This window comes from Rattus norvegicus, chromosome 14 (assembly GCF_036323735.1).
Source record: "Rattus norvegicus strain BN/NHsdMcwi chromosome 14, GRCr8, whole genome shotgun sequence".
In the NCBI taxonomy this organism is placed as follows: domain Eukaryota; kingdom Metazoa; phylum Chordata; class Mammalia; order Rodentia; family Muridae; genus Rattus; species Rattus norvegicus.
Window position 1 is genome coordinate 92,342,824 of NC_086032.1, and position 9,115 is coordinate 92,351,938.

A 9,115-nucleotide genomic window follows, 5' to 3' on the forward strand; every position below is an offset into this window, starting at 1 on the left:
ATATAAAATTTGGTTTATAATGTAATAAACTATTAAGTGTTTAGTACTAGAAGTTTTTATGCATTTTCTATATATATTTCCCATTTGTTTTCTGCTGATTTTTTTCGAGAAACAATATTATGTGTTAAATGTATATTACTATTTGAGGAATGCATATGCAATGATTTGGAAGCTCACCCCACCCATATTTGGCCCCAGACTGCCTTTTCCTTTAGTTTGAATATGAAGTGACAGAACTTATTCACTGAGCTTACATTAATAGATGATAAGGAGATAATATAAGGCTCGGTTATTTTTAACTTGACAGGTCCTTCAGCAGAAAAGAATACATTAAGAAATCACAGTTCACAATACAATCCATTGAGGAATTCATTAGATAATTTTCCTTCTACTTCATGATATGTATAAGTTAGTGACAAGGTACAAAGATTATAATTTAGGAAAGCTAGGAATATTTAGTATGTGAAAATGAATAAATGAGAAGATTAAATTACTTATGATAGACTCATATGCATCTTGTTATAAAGCCCATTAACTACCTCAAAGTACTTTGATGCAATTGATATGTCGAAACTTTCTGCCTTATGCTTAGAATGGCATGACATTAAATTCCTCACTAAAAATGGTATTTTCTTTTTCTTTTTTATTTAAGTGTCATTCATCAGTTTGTTAGGGTCTTTCAAGGCAAAATACTCACAGTTTAATCACTGTGTTAGAGAAATACAGACTACAGCTGCTAGTGAGGGCGTTTGACAGCCCCAGGCTTCAGTGTTTCCTTAATGTTTAAGACTGCTTGCCTCCAGGAAGGCACGGGCAAAATGAATTCATAGTGAACTCGAGATTAATTTCTAACATTTCAGTGTGACCCACTTTCCTAAGAATCAACTAAAAATCGTCCTAAGAGCACAGGGAAGAGGAAGCAGAAAGGAAAACAAAGAAACTTGTCAATATAACCAATGGAATCTGGTCAGAAAAGTCAATGTGTGGTATTTGGCACAAGGCAACTTCCTTGTTGACCCTCCTTAGCTCATGAGTTGTGGAAACCTCCTCAAAACTCCACCAAAGCCAGGAAATCCCTCTTAAACGTCCCAGGGGAAGGCTTTCTTTCGAAAAAGAACAGAACTTTGCTGTCTCTAAGCTTGCTGTCAGCTCTGGACTGCAGAAGTTAAATCAGACAAATTCAGTGATGGTCGGGGAGCCCTTTCTTGGGTTCCGTCCACATTCATTGGATCCAGGTTTTATTTTCATGCAGACTATTAAGACTACTGAGATCCTACAGGTTCTATGCCCCCCCCCCCCACTGTTGATCATCCCCATTGAGTCCTTTGGTGCCTCTGACATCCTAGGTCTCTGGGACTTTCTAGAGCCCTACTCCTACTTCTCTCCACACCCTCGGCAGATGTATATTTCCATTCATTCTGTGCTTCTCTCATGCCTCATGCCCCAACATTTGACCTGACCTCCTTTACCATCCCACTCCCATTTCCCACCCAGGACTCTCCCCCTACCTCCCATGATTACTTTGTTCCCCCTCAAACTGTGTTTGAAACAACCTCACTTGCGCCTTCCTTCTTATTAAACTTCAAAAGAAGACTAAAAAGTCTGTGGGTTGTATCATGGGCATTCTATACTTTTTGGCTAATATGCACTTATCTGTGAGCACATGCCATATATGTCCTTTTGGATATGGGTTATTCCACGCAGGCTGCTTTTTTCTAGTTCCATCCATTTGCCTGCAAAATTCATGATGTCTTCATTTTTAATAGCTGAATAGTAGTATTCCAATATGTAAATGAATGGCATATTCTGTAACCATGTTTTTGGTTGAGAGGCATCTAGGTTGTTCACAGTTTCTGGCTATTAAGTAGATAAACATGGCCCCCAGTGGAAGAATGAGGTCACCTACACACCTTCAAAATTTATGACCCAGAGTTACTCTTGTTTAAAAGAAATACAGGGACAAAATTGGAGCAGAGACTGAAGGAAAGGCCATCCAGTGACAGCCCCAACTTGGAATCTATCCCATGGACAGGAACCAAACCCTGACACTATTACTGATATTATGTTGTGCTTGAAGATGGGAGCCCACCATAGCTGTCCTCTGAGAGGCTTTACCAGGCTAGTTGAGACAGATGCAGATACTTACAGCAAGCCATTAGACTGAGATTGGGGACCCCTGTGGAATAATTGAGGGAAGGATTAAAAGAACAGACAAGGGGATGGCAACCCATAAGAAGACAAATAATGTGAACTAACTCAAAGCCTAAGAGCTCTCAGAGACTAAGCCACCAAAGAGCATACATGGGCTAGTCTATGGCTCCTGGCACATATGTAGCAGAAGATTGCCTTGTCTGGCCTTACTTGATGCCCTAGGGAATAAAGATGCTGGAGTGTGTGTGTGTGTGTGTGTGTGTGTGTGTGTGTGTGTGTGTGGTGAGCTGAGGTAGGTGTGAGTAGGGGAAAAGGTGGGTGGGAGATAGGAGGTGGGAGTTGGGGTTAGAATATAGGGAGTTGGTGGGGAACACCCTCTCAGAGGCAAAGGAGAGGGGAGATGAGGTGAAGACCTCTAGAAAAAGTGTAACATTTAGAAAGGAAATTTTACAAAAAGACAACTATTTCCCTGGATTAAAAGATAGAAGCTCTATGTCACCATAGGTAAGCTAAGAGGACCTGAGGTTGTATGAGCCATTGACCTGGTACAGCAACTTGAGCATAGCCATGTCCCCACTTCTATCTTGAGAGCTCTGGATCAAAGATGTTTACCAAGGCAGAAAATTGTACACAAATCAGCTCCAAGTCTGTTTGTAAAGGACAAAATTGCACTGGCAACTGAACATTTTAAATATAATAGTGTTGTGAAAAAAGAGTGGAGGTGGTAATCATTGGCAATTAGAAGAAATTGCATTTGCCAAAGAAATCATAGGTTTAGGGTGCTCCTTTGAAGGAGGCTGCAGATGGGAGAGTAAGGCAGTCAAGGGGTTTGTTGAGATTAGTAAAAATAAATGACCTTGTAAATCATTTCTTCCAAAGACATATTGATGATGTAAAGTATTAAAAATAACACAGTAAAACTATATGCCTACAAGATATGAGATGTAATGATAACATTTTAAATAAACTAGACTTAACAAGTATCAGTCATATGTGGCATTCAACTATGGCAGAATGTTCATGCTCATCAAAGGCTCCTGGAGCATCTCACACACATATAGTCTATAAACTGGGTTTGTCAGGTTCAGCTTATTTGTCTTGTTTGATTGATGAAAATTAAAATTTTATATATTTTCTTAATCGAGTTTCTATTTCTGAGATAAAGATCATGACCAAAAACATCTCGAGGAAAAATATTTTTTGGCTTATAGTTTACAGTTCACTGTTGAAGGAAGTCAGAACATGAGCATGAGGCATGAACCTGGAGGCAAGAACTGAAGCAGAGGCCATGGGGGAGAGTCCACTCACTTGACTGCTTCCCATGGCCTATTCACTTTCTTATAAAAAACAGGACTACTTGCCCAAAGATAAACTACACACTGTGGACTGGACCCTATCAAAATAATCATTAATAGAGAAAATGTTCCGTACATTTGCCTAGAGGCCAATCTGATAGATATTTTCTCAGTTCATGTTCCCTCTTCTCAGGTGACCCTCGCTAACTTGCATCAAGCTTACCAAAGGGAAAAATAATCTAATTAGGACACGTATACTAGACAATAGTATGCCAAGCTCTACTTGATTTCTCCACTGTTCTCTATGTTCTTTTAAGTGCGAGACAGTTTGTTTTGAATGAAAATGAAAAAGACTGTAATAACTGAAGAACTATTTGCTAATAAGGTGTCCATGTTTTTTTTTTTAATGTTCTTTTAAAATTCTGTGAGAAGATTTTTGGTCAAGTTGTTTTTATTAAAAGTTATTCATTAGAAATTTGATTACGTAAAAGTCTCTCTCACAAGAACACAAACACAAACACACACATACCCAAACACACACACACACACGCACACACACACACACACACACACACACACACACACACACACACACACACACCAGAATCAGCAAAACATCAAAACACTTTTTTTCTTCCAGAAGGTTTATGGTTATTATGATTTACCGGTGCTTTAAATTAAAGCATAATTGTCCCATCGAGATGAACATCTCTGAGACTTTTCTTCCACCACTGCTTAAGACTGTAGCGACAGGCTTTACAGATAATAGTCCCTTTGCCTTCTGAGTTTTCAGTGCCAACTTCATGTCCCTAAAGTTTTAGCCACATTCTTGTCCATGGTTTTGATGATACCCACAACAATTGTCTGCCCCATATCAGAAATAGCAAAATGACACAGAGGAAGATAGTCCGTGCACTCAGTGAAGTTTCAAGGATTCAGGACCACCTTCCAGCTTCTTTCCAGGATGACGATCAATGTTTTCTTTAAGTTCAACGAATTTGCAAGGTAGAGGGATTTTATAACAGCCCAAAACAGGGCTATAGCCAAGAACTGTGTAATGAAGTCCTACGGGAGCATGGCCAACATTAGTGTACCTGCTATGATTCACATTTACCACTTGAGTGTTTTAACCGGCTGCTTTTATTGGTGAGACATTTTGCTGTCACTGAAACATTAATCAGACACATCCTTCACATTGAAGCCCATGTTGTCACCCCAAGCAGACTTCGTTCAAGGCTTCATTCCAGGCTTCATTCAAGGCTTCATTCAAGGCCTCACTGTGCATTTCAAAGACTTTATCTCAGTGTTGCAGTGACTGGGGCAAAAGTAAAAGTCATGCTATGTTTGAGAAGATCAGGCTCCATTTTGTCCACAAACTCTGTACCAATACCATCAATTTATAGACAAGCTGAAGGGGAAATGTCAGGATGATCTGCTGGACAAGTGGTATTCGGACACAATATTGTCTAACCTACTGTTTCATGGAGAGTGCCATCTTACCGTTGACTTCTCCTTCATTAACATCTGACTCCACCATATTGTCATCATTCAAACCAGACAATTGGGACAGATGCTATGTATATTAGCAGTGTATCATTTTTTTCCTTTTTTATTGGATATTTTATACTTCTGCATTTCAAATGTTATCTCCTTTCCAGGTTCTTGCCTCTCCAATCCCCTCATCATTTTTTTTTCTAAATGCAATTTTTGAGAATTTTATATCTAAGTACAATATTTACATTCCCCATACTTCTCTCTCCATTCCATCTCAAATCCATGACCTGTTATCATTAACAAAACAACTTACGCTTACTAACCCAGGCTGTGAATATTTATAGTCCCATGACAGGCTCATCTTTTGATTTTTAAAAATATTGTTGCTGGATAATATTGTCTGAACAGCTCCAGTTTGGGTGCCATGTGTGATTTCCAATTTGAAAATATAATCATGAAAGCAACCAGATTAGTTTATGACTTAAAATCTACACATGCTTTTATTTAGATAAGTTCTTGGTCAAGTGTCTTTTGGTTAATCCCTTTGTTATAACAAATATATAAAACGCTGTTCAGTAAAAAGCACATTTTAAGAAGTGAGATACAGTTTTCTGTTTTTCTATTTGCTTTATGAATAATGTATTTTATATTTATCTCAGAGAGCTTCAGTGGAAATGTTCAAGTTGGTGAGTTTTTTAATTCTTCCAAATTTTCATGGTTATATTAAAGAAACTCTAGACGAATGGAATTAAGATTTTTAACCTGGAGTTGTTTTAAAATGAGAAACTTCTGAGGGAAAACATTGCCTCTTCAGACAAGGAAATAGGAAATTAGAAAATAGGCTGGCCAGTTTTGACCACATGAATTAAAGTCAACACTTCAGTATTCAATATTCTTAAATACACTTTTGTAGGGCTCTGGCGCCATGGGGCTTTGCATGGAGATCTCTTGCCCAGCAAGGTGAGTGAGAGTTGGGACAGCTTTTGTCCGCCCCAGCTCCTTACTGCCTCGGCCTGCCACTTCGCTTTTTCAGGCAGGGCAGGGGACTGACTAACTGGCAAGGGGTGCAGTGGAGCTTCTGGCCACAATTTAAGGAGAGTGGATCGCTTCCCAAGTGTTACAGTCTTATGACAGAAGCTCTCAGAGGATCGAACAATTCCTGCACACCTTTAATTCTGAACACAATGTTAAATACAGGATTTTTTTTTTTTTTTGGTTCTTTTTTAGATGGATCAGTGTCTGACTGCAGTTACTACCGCCTATTGGTTTGGTCGGAGAGCTTGGGAAGACCTCATCTAAGCATTCTGGGGCTTGGAACTTCTTCTATGATTGATTTTTCTTTAACCTACGAGACCTGTGGTCATGTCTTTACCAGTGGAGAAGGGGCTTGGGGCGTTGTCTTGAGCTTTGTAACCTGTGGTCACAACCTCACCTGTGGAGGAGGGGCCTGAAGCATTGCCCTACATTACTGGTCTGTCTCAAACTTCTTTACAGGTGTCACAGCTATGTGACACCCTGATATCCTGGGAGAATGGGAATGTACCTCGCGTCCCTCTTAGGGTCTCCCGGGATTCAACCTATCTTGTCCAGGAATCAGGGTACCTTTCACCATCCACCACCCCACACACTTTGACTTACAATCATCTTCATGGAGGTTGGAATTTGTCTTCCAGGTATTTAGCATTATATATTTGGGTATACAGAAGCAGTATAAACTATAATACATAGTATATTTAGTATGTATATACTATTTATATACCATGAGATAGTTAGACTGTAGGAGAAGTAGTAATGGGCTCCAATAGCCAATGAAAAAGCAAGACAGAGAAGTGGGCAGCAGAAGCTTTCCCCACCAGGGACACTTGCACCTTAATGTAGCTTTAGTTGAATACTTGGGCATTTCTTTTCATACTTGAAATAACCTGAAACTTCAGTAAATACATTTTAATATGTAAACTATAATAAGCAGAAATGGGCTTTTAAAAGCTTAATGATACTTAAACTAATTATTTAGAAGTGCAAATTTCACCATTTATCCAAGATCATCAAGCTTCCAGGAATGACTGATTGGGCCACTCTATGTGTAATGCGATTTAAATGCAATAACTTGAAAGTGTTCCATGAAATATGGCCTCCCTCCTTTGCAATCTATAATTAAAATGTCAATTTTATCTCAGCAATCTATGTAAATTTACACTTAGAATGTGAGCAAATTAAGTTTTTATTATAGCCTAAAGTATTTATTGTTCTCTTTTATGTTTGGGCATTTTTAAGGGGAGGAGAAAGTATGGAAGCAGAAAGGCTTTGGGAAAAACAGCCTTGTAATTGGTAATAATGTTGCAAATGCAGCTTTCCCCTGTGACCTGTAGATGGTTTTTCAAAACCACCATAATATCCACCACGAGAGAGGTTGCTTAAACACAGGAGAGCCAATAGCACTAAGAGGGTATACACTTTCTCGCTGGTCAACATGGACGTGTTATAATGACACAATCCGAGAAAATTTGTTAGTATGCATTCCACATGACTAGTCAGAAGATAAAAATCAGCCTAGGTTTTCAAAGGAACTCTATCGCCCCATTTAGAGAGACTTTAGCAGTCATAGCAGCTGGGAAAACTCATTAAACATTACTGGAAATGAGCCTCGCTTTGCCTCTATTATCAGTGCTGTGACACAGCCTCCTGGACTGCTTAGGAGAACTGTTGAAGGAAGGCAGTTTTTGGCATTCATTTTTTATGAAGTTGCATATTTCTGTGAAAACAAATGTTGTAAAGCACAAGATGTTTTTCATTCTTGCTTTTGGTGAATGTGTAGCAGGGTATTGCTTTGGTTGGAAGAATGACGTGAATGTTTCCAGCAATTTGTATATTTTAGGAAGAGGCTTTACATACTTACAATCCTCCCACTCTTTAGTACTGATTTCCAGGAGTGTTGCTGCCAAGTCAGTCCTCTCCAGTGTAGACTGACTGGGGATGGAAGCTGAGAAGGGAGAAGAGCAAGATCTTCAGGCAAAGGCAGGTCATTTTTCTTAAGGAGCCCGAAATTTTGGGGGAGTCAAAAGAATTGGAGAAAGATTGCTTCTATTTATAGTGTTTCAAAAGTTGAATTTCATTCACAAAGGAAGAAACACATTTTTATTAAAGGAAATAAAAATACTTCCAAACTCACCTAATTCTGACATTGGCATTGGACCTAAAATACCTTGCTTTCCTTTCTCTAAAACTACTGTCCTGTTCCCCACATAAACTCCCTATTCCCTGCTTCTTCAGTATGTGCAAGGATGCAAATGTTAACCTCAGTATCAGCTGTACTGACACAAGACTCTTCTCATTATAAGGGAGATGTTTTGTGATTCTCTTCAGAATCTAATTACAGATTAGTCAACAAGAAAAATGAGTTTGTGACAACTTTTTTGTGTGATTAAAAAAATGTGATATTAAACTTTAATTAAAATTAACCTTAAAGGTTAAGGATTTGTTTCCAGTGGTAAAATGCTTTCACAAGGCCCTGGATTTGGTCCTCAACAGTTTATTGGGGTATGAATGAGAATGACTCCCCTGGGTTTATATAGTTGAACTCTTGGTACTTAAGGTGGTGGGACTGGTTTTGGGAAACGCTGTCACCTTTTTGAAGGATATGTATCAGTGGGGATAAACTGTGAGATTACAAAAGTTCACAATAGGCCCAGTGTCTTTTTCTCTTTCTGTCTTGAGACTAGGGGTCAGACTTAAACACTCAATTATTGTTCTAGCACTATATGCACCGGCTGCCATGTTCCAGCCATAATGGACTTAACCTCAAGACTGTAAACAAGATCCCAATTTAAGACTTTCTTTTGTAAGTTGTGTCGGTTGTAGTATTTCTTCATAGCAATGTAACAGTACCTAAAACACTGTAAATAAGCAATAATAAAATATTTATAGATTCCACCAAATTAATATGGTTAGGAGAACTTACAAATTCATTCTATAATTGGCTACCACATAAAAAATATAAAATAAATATCGCATTGAAAGCTCACACCTTGTATTTATGGCCAAGATTAATGTAATCATACATTTATTTCCATCAAAAAGAGAAATAGACACCTTCAGTTGGAACCAATAGAGTGACCCCATTTCCCCAAGGCCCTTTCCCATTGCAACTAAAAGATCCTTCCACATAACACGAAAGA